Source organism: Camelus dromedarius, chromosome 6, assembly GCF_036321535.1.
Source record: "Camelus dromedarius isolate mCamDro1 chromosome 6, mCamDro1.pat, whole genome shotgun sequence".
NCBI lineage: Eukaryota > Metazoa > Chordata > Mammalia > Artiodactyla > Camelidae > Camelus > Camelus dromedarius.
The window spans coordinates 48,432,311-48,456,094 of NC_087441.1; the positions used below are offsets into that span (position 1 = coordinate 48,432,311).

At 36.9% G+C, this 23,784-nt stretch overlaps 1 long non-coding RNA gene across 3 annotated transcripts in view; it reads left to right on the top strand.

The window, feature by feature from the left end:
- Positions 1-23,784, top strand: part of LOC116154360 (uncharacterized) — a 676,189-nt gene that overhangs the window by 121,479 nt on the left and 530,926 nt on the right. The window lies entirely within an intron of this gene.

Consider the following 23,784-nt stretch of genomic DNA (forward strand, 5'->3'; position numbering starts at 1 on the left):
ATCAGTTTGTATTTTTAAAATAAGAAGAAATCATCAGGAAGAAGCCAAGTCGAGGGAACCAATGGGGCACAGTTGGAAAGCTCAGCATATTGTATTCCTTATAGGAGAAGAAAATTGCCTAGTTTTCTGTTTCTAAATCAGTGGCCAGTGTTTGGTGAACTTTGTCTCCTGCCACACATTCCCTTGCTGGGTGGCAAATTAGACAGTAACAAGATTATGTTGCTGTCCCTCCCAGGAAGTTCACGGGGGAAACACTTCACACCTCTCTGCCTAGAGCCCAGGTCAGTTGGGAATAGAATAGTGCCATTTAGTGGTAAAAAAAGATTTTCATCTGTAAAAAAGGAGTCATGATCTTTATTAGATGATTTTAGCAGTTGTAGGGTAGTCAGCTGTAAATGTAGTGTGTAGTCATGAACCAGATTTTTTTTCTTTCTTTCTCTCTTTTTCCTTTTTTTGGGGTATGTATCATTTTTAACATCTCCTGTATCCATGGATAACAGGTTTTCAGGTGAAGTGCTAAGTATGTCACTGAAAGCCCAGTGGAGTTAAGTGTGCAAAGTCAGTATGAGCATATGCTGTAATGGATTTGACCTCAAAGAGCATTGCAAAGAGAAATTGCAGATAACCATCTGAACTGACTTCTGAAGCTTGTAGTTCTGACTCCCACGATACAGAAAGAAAAGGGAGACCAAACAGATTGGAATGAACAACTCTGAGACAGAATGTATAAGAGTCTGATTTTTAAAAGTAAATAAAGCTTAATAAAAAATTTTATTCTCTAGCTCTTTTTAAAGTATTTTCGTTGGTTCCCCAAAAGTGTCTTTGAAGCACAATAAAAATTTGCAGAACATATTATACTTTTCCTGATCATGTTGATGCCCCATTCCAATAAATATTTGATCAATATGTAAACATATGTATAAAATATGCAACCACTGGAACCTTAGACTCTAAGCACCATAGCAGTGACCTAGTCTTACCTACCACCCAGGCAAAAATAGCATTAATAACGGGGACTTAGGCTAAGACTTGAATGCTTCCAATGATGGGCATTTCAGTACTTTATGTTTTTGTGTGTGTGTGTGTATGTGTGTGCTGTAAAGACAAGGTGTTTAGAGATGTAAAATTGCAGATATTATGAAATATTAAAGCGAGCATTTTTGCCATTTTTACCATTTTGTCATTTTAACATACCATTGATAGCACATACACTTCTTCTACTACTGAGATCAGCTTGTATGTTTGCAGTCTTTGTTTTACATCATCTAATCGGTAACTAGTAATTGTTATACAGATAACTGGGCTGAAGGCTAAAGCATGTGGCCATATACAGCTTACTGGGAGTACAGACTGTGATGTTGACATTCTGTTTCTCAGACCCATAAATGACATGCTCGATCAGCGAGGCCGTGGGAATCTTGTGTAGACCCTCAAATACAGAAACACAAACATACACATAAAGCCCTCTATATTTGGACTGTTATTTAAATGGTGCTAGAAAGTAGACTATAGAAATTCTATGGATTGTGTAAATTCAGATTTTGCTACTGTACAAGCATAAACACACACTATATAATAAGGAACAATGGAAATATCAGAACAAAAAGTCCAGATACCACAGGAAACAGAGTCATGCAAAAAAGGCAGAGACATATTAATCACATATGTTGATTGAACTGAGGTTACAGTGACCTTTGACTTTTTTCTTTCATTTAGAATTTTTTTTTCCAGTAATAGAATAACTGGGTTTCCATGTGAAACATTTTTGAGAACATTTGCCACCTAGAGAAATGTTGCAGCAGTACATTGTTCTAAGTGTCAGATGATGTGCTAGTGATTACAGCTGCTAGGCTGAATGGTTATTTCTAAACAATGCTTGCAAAATACTCTGCTGTGTAATTTGTTGGTGTAGTTACAAACCTACTGATAGCACCCTTTGGAAAAAATGTTTCTTTTATATTAATTCCCATGGTGAAGATGAAACAAGATGACTTCCAAGTTGTCTTTCTTGTATTGTGTTTCTCTTTTCTGTTTCTTGGGTTTTTCCCTCCTGGTGTTTAGAGTCTGAGACCAGGGCAAATAAAAGATCATGTCAGGAGTATGGTACATGAGCCCCAGTTACATGTATGCAGAATATTGAGCTGTAAGCCATCCAGTTTGCATGTTCATTCATAAATAATGTATAGAGCCCACACACTGAGTATGCTGTTCTATAGACCTAACTTGCTCTTGCTAAAATAGATAAAATAAATAGTAACCTGGAATAAAGGGAATGTTTAAGATAACTGCCATCAGAAGTATTCAATGCTATAAAACAACCAACGTGAAGGCAAACGTATTTACAACTCACATTGTTTGGAAAGTTTTCTGTGTTTCTCCCTCTAGTCTTGGAGACTGAGAGCAAAGAACAGACAGATGGAGAGAAATGTCTCAGAGTGATGGTTTGTGCTTGTGTTTGTTCTTTTTCTTTGCATATCTTGAGAATGAAGAGACTCAGCTCCAATCATTATCCTGTTTGCTGGTTTTTAAAAGTGCTTTCCCTTGTTTTATGGAATGGACCAAGCTGAGCGCAGCAGCCTGCATGAGGCTGTGCTGTGGGGTGTGAAGTTGAAGCCATCGAACACTGTGAATTTCCCCAGTGTGTCTCAGTGGCAGAGCCCCTCATGCTAAATGCGTGTGTGCTGTTCCACTTAGAAAATGCAGTGTTCAATAGCTCTTGGAGTTTCTCGTTTTATACCTATGGAGAACAGCCTCAGTGGCTGCCTGTAGAGCTTCATTGTGAAGTACATACAGATGGTCTAGTTCAAGGTTCTTTAAAAGGCACACAGAGAAAGAAGTAATGCTACTGCTTATTTTTCCTATTTTATGTGCATTTCTTCCTTTTTAAAATGTGTATTCTTCATAATTAGTCAAATGTGATATTACTCTAATTTTAATGTATGTGGCATACATGAAAATTATTAATTCTTCTGAAGAAACAGACATGTAGGCTACGCTATGCCAGTCACTCAAGCAGTGTACATACAGTAACTTGTTACACTTTTTGTAGTTTCTTCTGCGTAAACGCTGAATTCGGTTCATATCTAAGCCTATAATGAAAATATTAGGCAGTCAGAAGTGGCCAGTTGCATTGTAGCTTCTTCTAAATGGTGCTAATTTTCTGTGGACTGGCTGAATTTACCTTCTTGAAGACATTGTTAGTGAGTGAGTGCCTCAGTCTATGAAATCTAAAATAGAGGAATTAACAGAAAAGGATCCATATTTAAATAATATCATAATATTTCTAAATCCTTCAAAGCATTAGGAGAAGTCTTTAGTTTACATTTCGTAGCACATCTATTAAATGAATATCTATTGTATGGAAAATGTCCCTGCTACTTCTAAAGCAGTTTCTGCAAATAATTTGTTTTCCCATAATTGCACCTGTGTCCATCCTTATAGTTGTCAGGACACTGCTTTCAGTGGATTTTTAGCTGGTAGGGTAAAATGAATTTCATTTGTCATTGGGTAGAAAAATATCCTCAGCTGGAAGCAGAGAAATTGTATATAGATGACTTTAGTTTCCTTGCAAGAAAAGTGTGAATAGATATATATTAAAGGATATGCAAGTGGATTTTGGAGACCCGCTTGTGAATGTAAACTATGAATACTACTTGAATCACTTCCACTTGCTGGAAAATAAAACCATGACAACTAAGACAGAATAGATGAGGAGAAATGAATGTACAAACGATGTAAAAGTGGGTACAGCCATAAAGGGAGAACTCCAATTGTGGTAATGCGAGTAACTTTGCCAAGTCTGTTCCCTTTAGGAGAATAAGCTTTTATTTCATAGGTAATTATTAAAAATGGAAAAATAGAACAAGAAAGGGAAAAAAGACAGTTTAGGCTTTGACCATATATGTCAACACAAAACAGACACATTTCTTCACCTAGATTGTGATAAATAAATTACTATTTAGAGGGAAAGTTTTTGAGTACACTAAACTGGTATTTTTACATTGTTCAGACAATGAATTCTATTTAAATGGGACATATAGATAAGTTGTTATGCAAAACTTGGCAATATTTTGAAAATATATCACAAATATAAGATAGTAGGCTTTTTCCTTCTTTTGGAGAAGGATGTTCCAAAATAAAAAAAATTGATGAGAATGAGATTCTTACATGGAGAAGAAATTTAACTTAAAACTCTCCTCAAGTGAAGTTGAGATTTGAGTATATTCATATAGAAATTTCCTTGAAGCCAGTTGCAGGGTTTTTATCCACCATTTCAGTTAACAGTTATGAAATGAATGATAACATGCTAATAGATTACTTGTAAGGCTTTGATTTGTTAAGAAAGAAATAGCACTTCAAACGATGTTGACTGGAAAAATGTTCCTATGAAGACTGAATGATATTTACTTAATAAAAGCAGAAGATAATAGATTCAAGGGAAAAAAAAAACGTAATAAAAACACAGGATGCCTGGTTAGGAATGAGCATATAGAAAAAGAATTGGTGTCATAGTTGACAAAAAAATATCTTGAGATGTATAAATGTATTTGACTCCTTTTGGTTTGAACTGATTATTAAGTAAAATAATTAAATAGATTTGTGAATATAAGTACACATTTTAGTCATTATTATGGAGCTGTTGTCAGAAAAATATTGCCAGCATATTCCTCGGTTATGTTAAGAATAGATGTGAAAAGGATGGGCCAGAAAAAAATCTTTTTCAATGTTAGTGGGACAGTTTCTGAGATATTATGCTACATCTTGTTTCTTGTGCTTTTAATGTTATGCAGACAAAGAAGATTAAGTTTTTAAAAGAATTTCATTGTTTAAGGTTGGCAAAGGGTCAAGTGAACTGGAATTGTTAAGCGATGTAGAGTTTTTATGAGGTAAATGCATGGTAATTGTTTCTGATGTTCATACACTGAACTACTCATTAGTCAATAGCAAATTTATGGAAGCCTAACGCACTGGTACTTTGCCAGGTGTTATATGGGATCCAGAAAAATCTTAGCAGTCCCTGCCGTATCAGGAATTTGCAGTATAGTCATGGAAGACCAATACAGCAGGCTTAAATAGCCAAATACAGCCATATGTTATTGACGATAATAACAGCTGAATTTAGGAGAGGGGATATCAGTGTGATTTGCTGGAGGGGGCTTACTGGGACAATGAGGATTTGCCTGAGTTTGCAAAATAAGCAAGATTTGGAAAGAGCAGAGATTCAGGGGAACGTTTTGGCGAGAGATGCTAGGTGGGGAGAGAATGAGTAAGGAGGGATGGCAGGAGTGCAAAATGTTTGTGCTGGTTTCAGCCTGATAGAGACACAGTTCTTAACTCTGAAAACTTCATGCTTGTTTCTTTGGCGATCAACACATTGTGCTGTAAACAAATATAAATATTTAATGATGTTGAAGTTTAAAGGAAGCAAATCCTGGCCTCAGTATTTCTGAGCTGGAAATAACCTTAAATACCATGAGTCAGCTTTTCATTTTACCTGTTAGTCTTAGAGAGATTAAGTTAGTTGGCAATGCTGTCAGTCACCTACCTTTTTAGTCCTAGGATGAGGACTAAAAGCCAAATATCCTGATCTAGGCTGGTGTTCTTTCTGCTAAATCCTGCTGGGCTTTCTGGTATAAAAATGAAAAGACAGCTTTGACCTTGTTTTTTTTTTTAGGGCTTCTTTGATAATTTTTGAACCAAATTAGGTTTCATGGTTTCAAACCTTGGAAAAAGATTCTGATGAAATATGCAAGCAATTGCTCATCACGGGTGTTCATGCATTTGATCCATTGAGATTGCTCAGGGGTGAAGAGTTCCTGTGTTGTTAGTAATGATCTAAATCAAGCAGTCTGAAGGCTGCCATCAGAACAAAGAAGAATGAGTTTTAGATTTTCTTCATTGATGCACGCTGACCTTTTAACCTGACCGACTGACAAAGTCACCGAACGTACATTCTTTCCTGCGTGGCTCCTGGTCCTGGCTGCATTCCATAGCTGTGTCAAGGATGCTCTACATTCTGCTGCAGCTGCCATTTTTCACCAGCTGGCAAGATGCTTGTCTGTCCATTAATATTTTAAAAAATGATCAATAGCCTCCCCCACCTCCCACTGAAAAAGGAGGAGGTCCAAATCATTCATAAATGCATAGGATGAAATTCCAGTGACCTCTTCAGGTCCAGTGCCCCATGAACACCTACCCCCAGCTGAAGTGGAGGCTGAGTTGTTCCCATGACTGTGAAAACCTTGAAAGCATAAAAGAAAATGCAAAGTTAAATGTCAGTTATCAATGTGTGCACTTATAATTTTAATGTTATTTTTTACAATTCAAATCAAGGCTAAGAGATATAATGGACTACCTTTTCTGGTTGTCGAGTGGGTTCAGTTTCTATTTATGTTAATAACGTCAAACATCATTCTAGGACTCATTCCCTCTTGAGCCTGTCCATCTGTTATATCACCAGGATGACCTTCCTTGTTTCTTCTTCTTTGGTAGAATTTTTTTTTCCCTTGGTTAAAAAAAGAAGGAATAAAACAGCCTTCTGCCTTCTTTCACTTAAAGTGACTAACGAATGACTATAATTTTATGTACATCAGGAGGGAATGGTTCTGCCCATAACACACACCAGACCTTACTTGATCTGTAGGCCACCCAGGGCACTTAGTATATTGCATTAAAAGGGATGAAAATGAAAGGTCACCATTGTGAAAAGATGATCAAAGAGTGAATGGATGCAGGAATAATTTTAAAAATATTTTAAAACTAAGAGATCAGTATAGTCATATTTTCAAATGTCCACCAGACATTTTCTTTTTAATGAGGATAAGTACCTTGAAATATTTTAATACTGACCAACGTAAGAATGGCTATTTTTAAATTTAATTTGCTTCAATTGACTAAATCACTTGGCTGCGGTGTAGTCTCTGTAGGTGCAAAAATAGCTTTTTTTTTTTTTTTTTCAGTGAAAAGCAAAGCCCATTAAATAGATGAGATGGGGTCATGTATAAATTACTGATTAAATGACTATTTTAAGTTTTGAATTGATCGATTTAGTATTATTTTTATTCATTTCTTGGGGGTTTCTTTAGAAAGAGTCAGAATGCTCTAGAGTGGAAGGAGTATCAGGCTAAATGTTTGCATTCTTCTACTGATAGTTTAGTTAAATTTTGGGGAGGTCCTGGCTAAATTTCCAGTACTTCAAATTTCTTCTCTGTAGAGTAAGAACAGAAAAGAGTTGCTATAAAGATAAAATAGTATTCACAAAGAGTTTTTAAAATTTAAAATGTTGTATACATTTAACTCATTGGTATTACATGTATATAAATTCAACTCAGTTTCAGAACATTTTTCTAATCATTCTTTTTTCCTTCACAGTTTCAGTATCACCTTATAATAATTCTTATTTGTAGTGCCCGTATTTTCTTCTTCCTACTTCCTTTCATCCCCTTTGCCTTCTGTCTTTTGCATTGTTTTTACCTTTTGAAGCTATGAGATTCATTCTCTGTGGATGTTCTACTGCTTGTATGATCTTTGCCCTCTTAACCAGCCGAGTATAATCACCAGCATCCTAAAGGATGATTTTAAATCTCTTTTGAGTTTTGTTGGTGTGTTTTGACTTAAAATTTTGTCGTTAAGGTATTGTTACATACTATGCATTTGGACTTCTTTTGTGACTATCCATCAAACTCCAGTAAAGTGTATTTGTGCAGTTGGAGAAGGGGAGTATTTTTTTTGTGATAATAATGGAATGTCTCAAAATTATATTAGATGTTATGGGTTTAACAAAAATGCATTTTAGAGTTCAAAGAAAGGAACTGAATTTTGGAAGAGTTGTGAAATGATGACACTCTGGAAGGTCTAGACATCAGAGGCCAATCTAGCAGTTCTGGTTCTTTTGTAGCCCACGAACAATAGTCACAGTGACTCTGCTTATGGGACAGACTCAGTGCCTACTGTCTGTCTCCCTCATTTAGGCTGGGTCTTTGATCTGTTCTGCAGTAGAATTAAAGATGAACGTGTTGTCTGACCCATGTAGGAGAGGCAGGAAGGAGCAACAAGGGAAATTAAAATATAGATTTATTTTCATGTCAGCTCTTTGCTAACCTTGTGGCTGTCCTACTACACTTAGTCTTTTTATTTGTGAAGAGCTGTTGTAGAAACATTCTTTCATGTGTTCTTCTACTTGTTTATTAATGTAAAATATTTATTGTGGACTTACTATAAATAAATCACTATTCAAGGTGCTAGGAACACAGTAATGAAAAGGGAGGCATGGTTACGCTGGGACAGGACTATCCTTATTCTTGCTGCTTTGGGTGTAGGTCATGGGGGCTGGGGAGATGATTAGGATGTTAGATACAGGGGGGCAATTTTATTCAAAACTGTGACAAATCCTAGGGAAATATCCATTTGGTGTATATGATCCATTCTCGCAATTTTGGGAATTAGTAAATAAAATTTAATTTTTTTCTTGTGTGACATTATCAATCACAGATTCCTGGAGTTCCAAAGATACTAAAGTTTGAAATTTTAATATACTGTATGGAAACACATAGACGATTATTTCTGTTCTATTTATTTTAGAAGAAATTGCTTTTCATTGCCATGGAAAGTCTGCAAACAATGATAAGTTTTCTGCCAGTGGATAAAAATAAATTGTTTTCTTGAATTTTCATTCATTCAGAATCCACTGTAGCGTTGTATTTCAATGATTTTTTTTTGTTTTCCTCTGAGAATTTAATGATTTATTTTTAATTTTTCAGCTTTATTGAGATATTATTGGCTTATAAAACTGTGTAAGTTTAAGGCATACAGTGTGTTAATTTGATACACATAATTGCAATATGATTACCACCACAGAGTTAGCTGTCACCTCCATCGTGTCACATAATTACCATTTCTTTTCTGTGGTGAGAACATTTAACATCTACTCTCTTAGCAACTTACAAGTATATAATACAATATGATTAACTATAATCACAAAATTGTGCATCAGATCCCCAGAACTTATTCATCTTCTCACTGGAAGTTCATACGTTTTGGCAAACACCTCTCCATTTCTTTGACCAACACCTCTCCATTTCCTCCACCCACAGCCCCTAGCAACCACCATTCAACTTTGTTTCTATAGTTCAGCATTTTCAGATTCCACATATAAGTGATGTTATACAGTATTTATTTTTCTGTCTGACTGATTTCATTTAATATAACACCCTCAAGGTCTATATATGTTGTCTCAAATGACAGGATTTCCTTCTTTCTCATGGCTGAATAACATTCCATTTGTGTGTGTATATGTGTGTGTGTGTGTGTAAAACATTTTCTTTATTCATTCATCCATTGATGAACACTTAGGTTGTTTCCACATCTTGTCTATTGTGACTAATGCTGCCATGAACATGGGAGTGCACATATCTCTTCAATATCCTGTTTTCATTTCCTTGGGATATATACTCAGAAGTAGAATGGCTGGATCATATGAGAGTTCTATTTTTAATACTAGCTACTTCACAGAACATCTCAGTGAGTCTTAGAACACGAGTGAAAATGAAATGATACCTTTGGGATGTGATTTGGGATTATAACCTATTCTTTGATAAATATCTTGGATGTCCCCCCATCACCATCCAGTTTCTGAACAAGAGCATCATCAATGCCACTGAATGTATCTTTTTGCTCCCTTACTTCCCTCTCAGAGGTAACTACTGTCCTGAATTGTGTGTGTATATCATTTCTTTGCTATCTAAAAAAAGGTTTTCTACATATACATATATCACTAAATAAGAAATCATTTAATCTTCTTGCTCTCGGTTTTAGAAAAATAGTACGATACTATATAAATTTGTCGGTGACTTGCTGTTTTCACTGTGTCCTATTTCTGAGATTCACTGAGATGGTTCTGTGAAGTAGCTTGTTCTTTTCCACAGAGTTCTGCAGTGCCACTTCATAAATTGTATTTGCATGCATCTGGGAATCTGTTTCTGGGCTGTGTCTTCTGTTCCACTGGGTCAGATTTTCTTGTGAAATTCCCTATTCCAATGCCATGTTGTTGTAATTGTCCTTTCTAATAAGTGCTGATGTCTAGTAGGGCAAAGCTCTCATCCTGTGCTTAATCCTCAGGAGTGTCTTGGCAATTCTTGCGCTTTCATCTGTAAAATTTTTAGAAGCTCTTTTTCAAGAAACTTGGAAAAAAGTTGGAATTTGATTCAAACTGTACTCAATCCAAAAATAATTTGGGGGAAAACTGATGCTTTATAAAATTCGGCCTTCTTTGTACACTGGTACAAATGACTGGATCATTTAGTCAGAGAAGCGGAACCAGCAGGAAATAGTCATTGAGAGATGTATTGCAAGGAGTAGACTTACACCATTGTGGGGCTGGCTGGGTGAGTCCAACTCTGTAAGGCAGGAAGTAAGAGAAGGGAACAGAAGGGCAGGCAGGACCTCTTGGACCCAGTAAAGCTGCTGTCCACTGATGGAATTTCTTCCTCAGGGAAGTCTCAGCCTTGTTCTAAGTCCTTTCTACTGACAGAATCAGTGATTATTTTGGAAAGTCTCCCTTATTTAAAGTTAACTGATTATGGACTTTGCAAAATATCTTCACAGCAGCACCAAGATTAGAGTTTGACTGGATAACTGAAGGTTGTAGACTAGTCATTTTGACACAAAATTGACTGTCACACTTGTCACAAACATGATAGGTTTCTCCATTTATTTACATTTATTTTTGGATATTTAATGCCTTTTACTAAACTAATTTTCTCTATACAAGGCATTTTAAAATTTACATTATCTAGCAGTAACTTCTTTTGGTGTAGAGAAATGCAATTGATTTTGTATATGAATCTTCTGTTTCTATAACTTGTTAAACTCTTATTATTTCCAATAATTTTTTGGAGATGCTTTTGGGTATTTTATGTATATAATTGTATAACTTGTAATAATAGCAGTTTTGTTTCTTCCTCTTCAATGCTCATGTTTTTTAAAATCAATTTTTAAATTACATATGATAAAATTTACTCTTGGCAGTACACAGTGCTATGACTCTTGGCAAAAGGCAGAAAGTCACCTATTTACCACCCAGATCAAAATAAAGAACAGATTAGTCACCCCTCCTAAATTCTTCTGTGTCACAGTGCTGTGGTCGTTTCCTCTCCTTTCCCACAAACCCAGGAAATCACCAATCTGTTCTTTATCCCTAAATGTTGCCTTTTCTAGAATGTTACAATGAAATCTCACTGTACGTGAGAATCTCACTGTACGTGAGAATAGAACTTACGTTTCTCTTAGGGGAATACCTATGAGTGTATGTTTATCTTTATAGGAAACAGCCAAACAATTTAGCAGTGTCTCCACCATTTGCATTCCCACCAGAGTTGCAGTTACGTTCCATCTTCGTTAGCTCTCGGTATTCTCAGTTTTTAAATTTATTTCCTTATTCTTGAGTTTTGAAAGTTTAACATGTTCTGCATACAAGTCTCTTGTCAGATGTTAAGTTGCAAGTATTTTCTCCCAGTTGAGGGCTTTTCTTTCTTAACAGTGTTTTTGCAGAGCAAGACATTTAAACATTTTTATAGGGTTCCCATTATTACTTTCTCTTTTGCTTCATGCTTTTGCAGTCTAATCTAAGAAATCTTTGCCTAACTCAGTGTCACAAAGATTTTATTCTATGTTTTCTTCTAAGTGCTTTATTTTACATTTTATATTTAGGTCTATGATATATTTTGAATTAATATTTCACATCAATGTGAAGTATGGGCTGAGATTTATTTTCTTGCATATAGATATGTGTCTAATTGTTCTAGGACTATATGTGTTTGTGTGTGTGTGTATGTGTGTGTTTCACACAAAAAGATAAACATACTTGTTTCTACTACCCAAAAGGAATTTGACTCTCTTTGGTCGGGAGTGAAAAAAAGAAAATCTACACACTTTATCCACCTCACATTGGAAGTTTAACAGCTCAGACACATGGGCCGTAAATGCCAAGGTGACAACAGTGTTAACCACAGATGGTCTCTGACACCCTGTCTGGCTATTGCTAGGGAAACCAACAGAGGGAAATTATTATTTTATATGGTAGTAGCAGAATTTTCTATTTTGTATTACCTTCCAGTAAGACTGTGTAATTTTATGATGACTAAATATTGCAGCAAATTTTCTAGAAAAAAGGGTGTTTTGTGTAATTTGATTAGATTAGCCTATCAGGTGAAGTGATCAGAAGTATTGAGCCATTTTTCCCCTAAGAAAGTGTTAGAATAAGGAGGCTCTGCTGACTGACTGCCAGACTCTACCTCTGGCTTTGAACCACAGTGCAAATGAAGTAGGTGTTACCAATTCCCTGAAGTCTGACTCCACAAGCAAGCCTTTTCTTCCAGCATGTTTAGTGATAATCAAATCTTTGTTCCTAGACATAACGTCACACAATAAAGTGGAGCTAATAGCTGTTAAGGTTCTGCTAAACGGTAGCACAGAATCCTGTGTTTTACATATATCGTAATTCAACTTAGCGTCACATCAGTTTAGTGGGTATCAGTACCCCATTTTCATAGTAGAGGAAACTGAATTTCAGAGAGTGAAGAGCTTTCTCACAGTCACACACCTAGAAAACAGAGGAGCCAGGTACCAAGCACAGTTATTATGCCTTAAAAGCCTGTGAGTGAAATCCAGGAATAATTCTGCCCCCTAAATCTTTAAATCCCTTTTTTATAACAACATTCTCATTGTTGCTGAGAAATGACCTTTTCTTGCTTTAGAAAGCTTGTTGCTTAGTCCAGAGTCCTCAGTATTGAAGTCCTTTAGGCTGCAGCATGGTGGTGGTTCTGGGTTAACTCTTCTTTGTTCTATTCCAGTCTGTTCTAACCATTGAGCTACGTAATGCCTTGAGGGAATGAAAGAAAAACAATGGACTCCCTGTCTCCTTCAGACACAAAGAGAGCTTCTACATTAGCGAGAGCTACAAAGGGACATCAAAGTCCAACACCTGGAAAATGTATCATGTTTACACTCATCCAGGAGGATTTTTCACTTGTTCGAGTTCCAATTAATTTACCTAATTTAACCTTTAAAATGTCACCTTCCCTTCCAAACCTGGTAATACATGTCATTGTTTCCTGATTTAATTTTAGAAGCCTCCACATTTACCCTCAGAAGCTGCTGCCCTTTTGGGTTGAGTTGGGGTACGGAAGGAGAAAAGGGAGATAGGAAAAGGAAAGCCTTTGGAACATGTCTTTTCTTTATTTAACTTTGGTGCGAGCTTCCAGAAGGTGTTGATCTGTGGAACGGTAGTGGTGGAGGGTGGAACGGTAGGGTTGCAGGCAAATAAATCAGTGATACGTTAATAAAACCAAGCACCGTAAAGAGTATCCAGCTACAGAAAGCATTCAATACTTAAAACGAATGCTTTCAGAGGCTGTGGCTGAACGAAAGGCGTGCCTTTTGCTTGGAAGTTGTCAGATATTGGTGCCTGTGCACTTCACTGCCACTCAGCATTCCAGTGCTGTGGTGCTGGAGACCAGTGCTTCTCAAACTTTTCTGTGCATCCAGATCACCAGGGATTCTTGCCAGGCTGCAGATATGATTCATCAAGCCTGGGGTGGGGCTTGAGGTTGTGTGTTTCTAACGAGCCTCCAGGTGATGCCGATGGTGTTGTTACGTAGGCCTGCATTTTGAGTGGCAAGGCTGCAGACATTCGATCCCTGAAAATATAATCTTTTTAAGGACTTTACGTGGAAAACATTGCCCATGTTTACAAATACTATACCCATACAAAGAGAAACATTTAGCTAAAATTTTTTTGACGGCAAGCTTAGACTAAGTATTTATATATAAGAAAGGCAAAATGAGTAATAATACAACTACAGTTAATGACTTAGTCCATGCTAGGCATTGTGCTAAGGACTTCACATGTGTTATTTAGAGCTCATATCCTGGATGAGAGATCCAAATTATCATTTATGTTTATAGAACCCAAGGCATAAAGCAATGGTTACATAGCTCCATGAGGCCACACAGCTAATCAGGTGGCAGAGGCTGCATTCAGAATTTGGTTGCTGGCCTCTAAAACCTGGGTTGTTGATATCTGCTATATTATAAACTATTGGGTAGTAATTAAAATAATTTTTAATGAAAGTAAAAGATGGAGGGCGTGAATGTTACAGTCAGATGTGGATTTGAGCCTGAGTCTTCTTCCATTTGCTGCCTGTTTGACCCTGAGAAAACCTTGCAGCTCCAGGCTCCTCATTTGAAAGTGGAGATCATACCTGTCCTGCTCTTTTCTCCACTTGGAAGGTGCGGAGAGAAATGAGATCAGAATGTGATGGGCTGTGTGAACTGTAAGGCAGTGCACACAGGCAGTTTCTTCCACTTTCCAAACATTTCTTGTCCATGGCATGCCAAGAATAGGCATGATGGCTTAAAAAAATAAATATTTGGCTTGGTCTCATTTGCTACTTGCAGGTAGGCGAAGCTTCCAGCAAATATGCAGCTAGCTGCATCTGGATCACAGTGCAGATTTAAAAGATGTATAATTTGGGACAGTCAGTAGTATCCTGTCCAACCCTGGGCCTGTTTCTGTATTTTCCATTTGAAGAAGGTGAAGCAGATGCCCTCTAAATTCCTCCCTGGATCTAACATCTGAGTTTCTGATGTTCACTCTCGACTGATTTATAACTGCCAGTTGGTACGGTGTCTACGGGATTTGGATGATGATGATGATGATGATGATGATGGTGATAATGATGATGATAATTCTGCAGTTTTGCCTCTGTTTCTTTGTGTGTAACTTTTCTCAGATTCTAGTAAAGGAATTTCTTTTAGAAGCGGCAGCTGGTTTTTATTCTGAGTACATTAAGAAGTAGGAAAGAGCTTGCAGAGATCATACAGTGTAAGGTCCAGTTCGCAGGTGGGCCGTTAAGGAGATTACCCATCCATACACAGCATTTGAGACAGAGGGCTGTTTTAGGGAAATGTGATCCTGCACCAGCTTTAGTAGACATTACAAATCTCATAGCCGAGGAGAAGTAACAGGAGCAGAGTTATATGCTCTGCTTCTATGGAGTCAGGGGAAAACCACGAACAGAGTACATTCCTGAGCTCCACAGGGAGAGTGTAGAAGTGAAAGTTGGCCATGACTGAGGAGACCCAGGAGCTGGACAAGTGCTCCAGAAGGTGTATGAACGGCTCAGATGCCTGGGACATGGCAGCGAAAACATGAAGAAGGGGTGTGCTTTTCAGAAATAATAATAACCACTGTTTAATGCTTTTCAATTTGTACATCACCATTAGGGATAATGCTGAAATTCATTCTGACAATATTTCTTTATGATAGAAATATGAATCTCCGTTCTACAAGTGAAGAAATGAAGCCTCAGAGAGTTAAAATTTAGTTAGGGCCCTAAAGTGGAGAAACTATAGAAACTCTGAACTCCAAGTCTTTTCCACTGTGCTCTGTAACCTCTTAGAAGCCAGACTTATCAGAGTGCATTCATTCCACAAAGCAGTAAAACTGCCCATTAAAAATTATTTCATGTATTTATTCTTCATGTTCCGAAAATTATTTTTCACCACCTAAATTAGATTCAGTGAGGTTCAGTTAGCAAGTCTGCTCTGGGACAATTCAGAACCTCTTCCTCCCTGCATCTGTGCTGTCCCCTGGGCCCCCACGTCACGACTGCCTCTTACAGGCCTGGAAACTGCTCTGCTCTTCGCCGGGAAAGGACAGAAGATCATGTCTTCCAGAGTCCTCGTGGACCTTTACAGAATATTTTCCACAATGTCTAGAGTGTCTAGAGGTTAACATTGGTAAAAATGAACCTCCTGTAGATTGCCTAAATTTAAAATGGGCAAAAACAGTATTTGCAATGATAATAAAAAGGCAACGGCCCTGTAGCTATCATATAGGAAATCATTACCTTGTTGAGGATGTTCTGTTTCCTGAGGCCCAAGGCACGTCTCTTTCTCATAGATTTTCTACCAAGCTCTAACTTTTACGAGTTATTCTTATCTGTAGATTATTTTTATTGTGGTCTCTGCTTACTTGACACTCTAGCTTAAATAAGGTGAAAGCCAGTAGAGAGATGTTTTAAAGGAGAGCTTCAAGAGCGTTAGTGTCTCACAGTAATGGTCTCTCTGCTGAAGTGGCTGTCATGGGGTTGCTGACCTCCACAAGCTGAAGTCTGTCCCTCCAGGCCTGCCTCTGCCTCTGCCCTGGTCCAAGGTTGGCTGGACCAGGAAGCAGGTTCACAGTGGCAGCCTTCGATTGGCAGCCTTTTGATCAGAAATAGTGCAAGGATTTTCTATGTTTTAATGTTGTTTAAAAGACAGTGTTATTTATATTCTCATATTTTGAAGAAGTTAGAAAAATACAACTTTTCAGAAATAAAGAGTGAGATAAAAGAGGAGTAGATGCTTTTTACAACAAAACTCCTTGTGATGGAGTGTCCTTTTTGATCCTTGGCTACCTTTTATTCTACATTTGGTTTGTTCTCAGAATCAGGCAAGTATGCACCCTTCTGGAACCCTCCATTTCTGCCAGCTTTCCACCTCTGGTTAACACACTGGCTTATTTGCTTGTTTTTGGTCTCTCTCCCTCTCTTTCTGCATTGGACTTGGCCTTCTGGGCCACTTGCTTGCTAGCTTATTCTAAAATGAGAAAAAGAATCACATAACGTTAAGTCCTATTTTTAAAAGCTGAGAACTACAAACTGAAATATTAGAACCTAATGCTTCATCTCAACATGTGTGTCTTCTACTTCCCCAAACACATTATCAATGGAAATTGGCCCCACAGGTGGTAAGAAAGAAAGAAACAACAAATATATATTGTCTAAATGGAGATTTAATGATATATGCAAGATTCCTGGTAATTGGTAGGGAAGCCTTAGTTCTCACCCATTTCTGGACTCCTGGGAGTAAAATATTTGTGTTTGAAAATCAGTGTTTTCTTGACTATGTTATAGTACTTTTATCTGGGGGAAAGAACGATTTCCGCTTTGGTTTAGTCAATTATTTGCTTTTTTCCTATCTGTAAAAGAAAAAAATCACATCTCATCCATAACCAAAGAATGTAATATAGAAAGGGAAATTTTGAATTCCATTAGAAAAAGAGTCATAGGAATAACAGATAGCAATTATTATCTGAAGATTGGATTTATGTGTAACACGAGATTCTGATATTGTCAGTTGTTCACAGAGAAGTGCTTTAGAAGATTTCGATTTAGAAATACTCATTTTGACATATCATATGAAAAGTATGCCATTCTATAATTTCCACTTGTTTTTCAAGTTAAAAAAAACCTTTATTTTGATATCTATTAACATACTCCAGTTAACTTTAGAATGATAAAAAAGCTATCTGTATTGAAAGTTTTTAACAATCTTTGAAATGAGATATTAAAGTCTTCCTTATAATGGCAAAACTAAACTACGGTGATGACGTCCGAATAGTGGCTGTCTCTGGGAGAGGGTATGGGCTGAGAAGAGACACAAGTGAAACTTCTGGATGCTGGAAATGTTCTTTGTCTTGATTCAGGTGGTGCTACATGATGTGAGCTTATCTAAAAATGTACTTAATGTCTGTGTACTTTACTGTATATATATTATACCTCAGTCAATGAAAAGGAGAGGGGGAAAATGGCTCTAAAGTTAAAATGTTCAAAATGATATGAATTAATTGGCCTTAGGTAGGCAAATAATCAACTTTCCCTTTTCTTGCTTAGTTTATCTCTATCACCTCAACCCCCTAACCCTACAAAATGTTTAATAGCAAAATAAAAAGACATGTCATAAAATATTCCCAAATGATGTGAGAAAGACTTTCTATAATTTCAGTACAAATAGGTAATAAAAGCTAATAAGAAATGTGTTAATTCTTTAAAATTGAAATTGGAAAGGGTAGGAAATGAAATCTCAGAGAAGAGGGAATTTGATGATCAAAAAACAAATGAAAAAGATGTTTAAGTTTGTTAAAAATTAAAGCCCTTCAAATTAGAACAAAATAATTTTATTTAAACAATTAGTAGAGATGATTGAGAGATTGTATTATTTATTGTTATTAAAAAGGCAATATTTTAATATCTTCCATATTTTAAAGAATTTATCTGGAAAAAATAACTGGATCACCTTGCTGTCCACCTAAAATTAACACAATATTATAAATCAACTACACCTCAACAACAAAAAAAAGAATTTACAGAAATACACCTTTCAGAGACAAAGTGCAAGCAGTCTAACTACAAGTAAACTCTTTAAGATGAGGCACTATTTCTCACATTTTGTGTCCAATTGTGTTTCTTAGTTTGACACATCAAAGTGTTTTAAATTCTTCTATTATAAAATATAAATTTTATTTTATATTTCATTACAGTTGTGAGCTTCCTGTAACGTTTCAGAAATCCAAAAGTTGAGGCCAATTTCTCCTGAGTTGTTGGTCTCAGATACTGTTTAACAAGATACCATAATTTGCCATCTACCAAGAAACCTTGTGAAAGCAGAGCTCCTGATGCTGAATTCTTCTGTGCATTCTGAAAATAAAGCCTTGAAATGATACATATTGGTGTGTAAAATATTCCAGAAGAGAAACAAATTCGTGGTCAGCATATCCGGGGAAATAATGTACCTGGGACACTTCAGACCCAGAGATAGTAGATATTGTCAATGGACTTGTGCTTCCAATATATGCGCTGTCTTCTGGCCTTCTTTCCTGAATTATCTCAGCTGTGTGCATGTCCCAGAATATGGGCCCAGCCGGTTCACTCTGCCTGTCAATCCTTTTCCCTGTTGCCCTTGAAGTGAAATGATCCTTTATGAGTTTGCTTAAATGCCTGATATTTGTCTTGAAGTTTTCAGAACACCTCTGTCTGGAGCCAAGAACTCTTCCCATGGGCTCCCACAGAACTTTCCACCTGCCCATTCCATGCAATGCTGTCATTATTTGTGTGCAAGACCTTGGGCGTGAACCATGTGTTATTAACGGACTATATGTTATTCAAATGCCAACACTTTTATTTCCAGTGCCTGGAGTCTGAATAAATTAATGCATATTTATGGAATGGGTGATAATAATTACAATCACACAGGGAGGCAGTGTGGCAGAGCAGAAAGAACCTTGAAATGATGAGACAGAATGGCTGCGTATGTTGGTTGCTGTGTGACCTGAGAAGTTATTTAACTTCTCTGAGCATCAGTTTCCATGTATTCAAAATGAGGATGATAATTCGTACCAATTTAAATTATGGGAATGAGAATTAAATGAGGGAACAGAGGTGAAACACTGGTGTTCCCAGCACACAGTGGACATTCCCTTCTTGTTCCTTCTCTCTTCCTTCCCAAACTCCGAAAGGCTTGAGATCCTATTTTTTCGTTGGCATGAGTGTCTGTGCTGGATAAAGGGCAGGGACATGTCTGGTATGCTTGCCTGTGAGTATATGCATATACATACACACATATACATGAAAATGCTATGAAATTCAAATATCGGTGTCAATAAACAAATTTTATTAGTACATAGCCACACCCACGCATTTACATATAGCCCATGGTTTCATTTATGCTGTAACAGAGTTGACTACCTTTAAAAAATATTTATCTGTCTATTTTATATTATAAAATATTTACATTTAAATATTTATATATAATATTTCTATATGAAACTAAATTAGATTAAATTAAAAATATTAAATGTATGTGTGTGTATGTGTGTGTGTGTATATATATATATAGAGAGAGAGAGAGAGAGAAAGAGAGACGGAGGGAGAGAGAGACATTTTTCCATATACTCTTTGTTATAAGGACTATTTCTACCTTGGAACCTTTTAATAACATGTAGAAGAGGATTTCAACATTAACTTATTGAAACAATCAATTTTTAGTCTAGTTTGGGATGCAAAATGATTTTTTTTTGAGTTATCAATAACTATTTTGAAAATCAAGATTCTCTGAATATTTGCCCCACATAGACCTTTCCTACAGGACACATCATAATGCTCTTGCCAATAAGCCATTCTTCATTTTAGCATTTTCATTATGCATTCTGATTTTTAACCTTGGAGATTTTTAATGGAGCTGTATAAATTTGCCTCAAGATGAGATGAAATATTACTAGGTCTCTTTCTATATAAGTCCTTATCACCTCAGCAGATACTATTTTTGGTGAACTGGGAACATATTAGCCAAGTTAAGTCAACTCAGTGGTTATTCTGGTAGTATAAGATCTTGCTGTTCTATTTCTGGCATTGTAATTATGTTGAGTGGTTATGTTAAATAGTTATTATTTGTTGTTGAGAGTTTAGTTAGTAAAGATGCTGGCTTCTGTCTGAACCTTCTTGTGCTTTTTTTCATAGTGAAATAGCAAACATATTTTTAATTAAGATAATAAAAGGAGTAAAAAAATTTCCTCCACCTCATCAGTTCATCTGTTTTCGTTTGGATTCTTTCAGTCAGCACACTTATTTTACGATTCATCCAAGTTACTATGTGTGTCAATAGTTCATTCCTCTGTCTGGCTGAATGAAATCATTCAATGCATAAACCACAATATATTTTTTTAAAAAAAATCCAGTGTAGGCATTTTTCAGGACTTCTTTCAGTTCCTTTTCTTTCAGAAATTGTATTCACTTTTATGGTAGTAAATATCTCCTTTTATATGGCTTCTGAATCTCTACTGATAACCTTTGCCTACATCATGGATTTTAGAATTTTATTTAAAACTCTCTGCTTGATATCTGTTTCTGGGCTGCTTAATAGCGATTTTATCTTATAATATCCAAAATAGTCTTCTATCTGTGGTACCTTGATACTTATTGTTACCCAGGCAAAGGATGTTCTCTTTGTTACCATAGTGACTTGATTTTTGATTTTTAAGCTTTACATTTTATGTTTTCAGACTCACATCCATCCTTTCCTTTTCCATTCTTCCTGCCATCAGATGATTTCAGGGAAATGTCTTCTCTCTCTGTACTTCTAACCATTCTCTTCCCAGCTGTCATCTTCATTTTACTAAGGCACAGTTCTCATCTGCACAAGAACCTCCTACCCCTTTCCTTTTTCTCCTGGAATAAGTCTTCCTAATAAGAACCAATGACCGGTGACTTCCACACATCAGACATACTACATTCATAATGTGTGGCTACATGTCTTGTTGAGCAGTAGCAGCATATTGGGTATGTGAAAGAACTAAAGCAGACATGCTAGATGGTCCTCATTTTCCCCCTTGGTTTTCACTCTTGCGTCCTCCTCTGCTGCTCTCTTTAGGTTGTCATCTCCTTTGTCTCACAAATATCAACTAAGCAAGAAATTGTAAGGCTTGCAAAAATAGAAAAGTATTATTCTGACAGTGATTGGGATAGGGTTGCACCACTGATTCTCAGTGGGAGGCATGAAAACCAGAACAGCTTCCAGCCAGAAGTTTTGCAGCAATGAGAAACAAACACTTCTGTGGGAACCACAGTACAAGGACCCCTGGCTTCTCTTCTCTTCACTGTGAAATTGCACCTCTGCTTCAGCTGGACACTTACCTGGTTCTCAGATGCTCCCTCATGCATGTCAGCTGAATAATGTCTTTAACTTCTGTCTGAACCATCTAATTATTTTCTTTTGAAAGATAACATTCTGTCCCATGGTAACTTGGAAGGTAGACCACCTGCCTCTGAAGCCCATGCTTTTAGGGGAAGTCATTAAAAAAGGCAGAACATGAGTGGGTTTTGACTGCTTCTTGGTCCTTTTGAAACTGATACATGAGAAAGCTGAGTTTAGGCAAGGATCAGCCCATCTGCAAGTAGAGATGGTAGGTGATGGAATTTTGCTAGGAAGGCTCTCTCTGCCAGGGCCCATAATCTAAAATGAGTGGGAGCTTAGATATTTGAGCCTCGTGAGACTGAACAAGCCAACTTCCTTTGTCCACCAAACAGGAGGAGGCAGACCAGGGATGTCTAGCAGTGAAGATCGGGTAAAAGTACTGCCAGAAATATTGTTTCAGATGGATATGAGGCAGCTGCTGTGAAATTGAGGGAAGTAAACACAGAAGCCAGTGACTAAAAGAGGAGAGCGGCTGCTTAAATCTCCTGACCAGAAGTGAGCTCTGGATGTGGTTACTTTTACATAGAACTGGCCAGAAGCAAATAGATTAGAAAGCGAGGATGTTTCTGTGGAAATTGTATTGCCAAAGCAACCGGTGATGGGCCTGGATATTCAGTGATGTTTCCCAAGCTGCCCGAGCAGGAAAGGTGCTAAGACCTGTACATCTCCCAGGTGGGGCATGTGCTCCAGCACCCAGTTCAGATTGGGGCATAGATGACAATGAAAAAAAAAAAAATTGCTAGAGCAGAGGTTGGCCAACCATAGCTCTCAGGTGAAATTCAGCCTGCAATCTAGTTTTGATGGCCTCAGAGCTAAGGATTGTTTTAGTTTTTAATTATGTATTTATTTTAATAAAAAGTCAGTTGTGTTTAATAGGATATTACTTTACACATGTACTACTTTCTTATTTTTAAGAAATAAGCTCCCACTCATTTTAGATTATGGGCCCTGGCAGAGAGAGCCTCCCTAGCAATTTCCCCAGATTATTGACATATAATTGACAAAATTATACTATATTTAAAGTATACAACATGTACATATACATTGTGAAGTGAATACCACAATCAAATTAATTAACACATATATCATGTCACATAGTCAGTTTTTTTCTTTCTGGTGAGAGTGCTTAAGATCTGCTCACCTAGCAAATTTCTAGTATACAATACAGAATTATTAACTATAGTTAGCATGCTGTGTATTAGGTCCTCAGAACTTAGTCATCTTATAACTGAAAGTTTATGCATTTAATCAGCATCTCTCCATTTCCATCACCCTTCAGCCCCTGGCAAGCACTATTCTATTCTCTGTTGCTGTATGTTCGACTTTTTAGAGTCCACATATAAGTGATACCATACAGTATTTGTCTTTCTGTGTCTGGCTTACTTCACTTAGCATAATTCCCTCCAGGTTCATCCATGTTCTCAAAAATGACAGGATTTCCTTCTTTTTAAAGACTGAATAATATTCCCTTTCATGTTTATATACACACACAATAACATTTTCTTAATCATTCATCCATTGACAGACCGTGTGGTTGCTTTCATTCCTTGGCTGTTGGGAACAATGCTGCAGTGAACATACAGTACAGCTATCTCTTTGAGATAGTGATTTCATTTCCTCTGGATAAATACCCTGAAGTAGGATTGCTGGATCATACAGTAGTTGTATTTTAATGTTTTGAGGAACAGTATTAAAAAAATACTATTGCCCATAATGGCTGTACCAGTTAACATTCCTACCTGTTTTATGTTTTTAAAGTCTTGTAAAATTAAAAAAAAATAGAAAATGAAAAATATACAGCAGACACTATACATAGTCCACAAACCCTAAAATAATTATTTTATGGCCCTATAAAGAGAAAAGTTTTGATAAGCTGTGTCCTGGAGGGCAAAGCTGAGAACCCTGGAAAATGGCCAAGGGGTTTACTCCTAGAAAGCAAAACCAAGGACAGTCTCAAGGACTAATCCAGGAATTTATTTCACTGCTGTTGCGGAGTAGTTACAGTTTCTGTCCAGGAGGGTTTGCTAGTTGCCATGACTGGTAATTTCCTACACTCTTCTCCTTCCCATATGAAGTGGCTGTTGTGGTTTTCCTGTTCCTGCTTCCCACTTGCTTATTATGTTTGGGGAAGCAGGTAACTCATTAATTGGTTCATAGGTTATTAGATTTTGAGGAGTCACCTCCAGACAGTAAAAGAAGGATGGCACATCACCT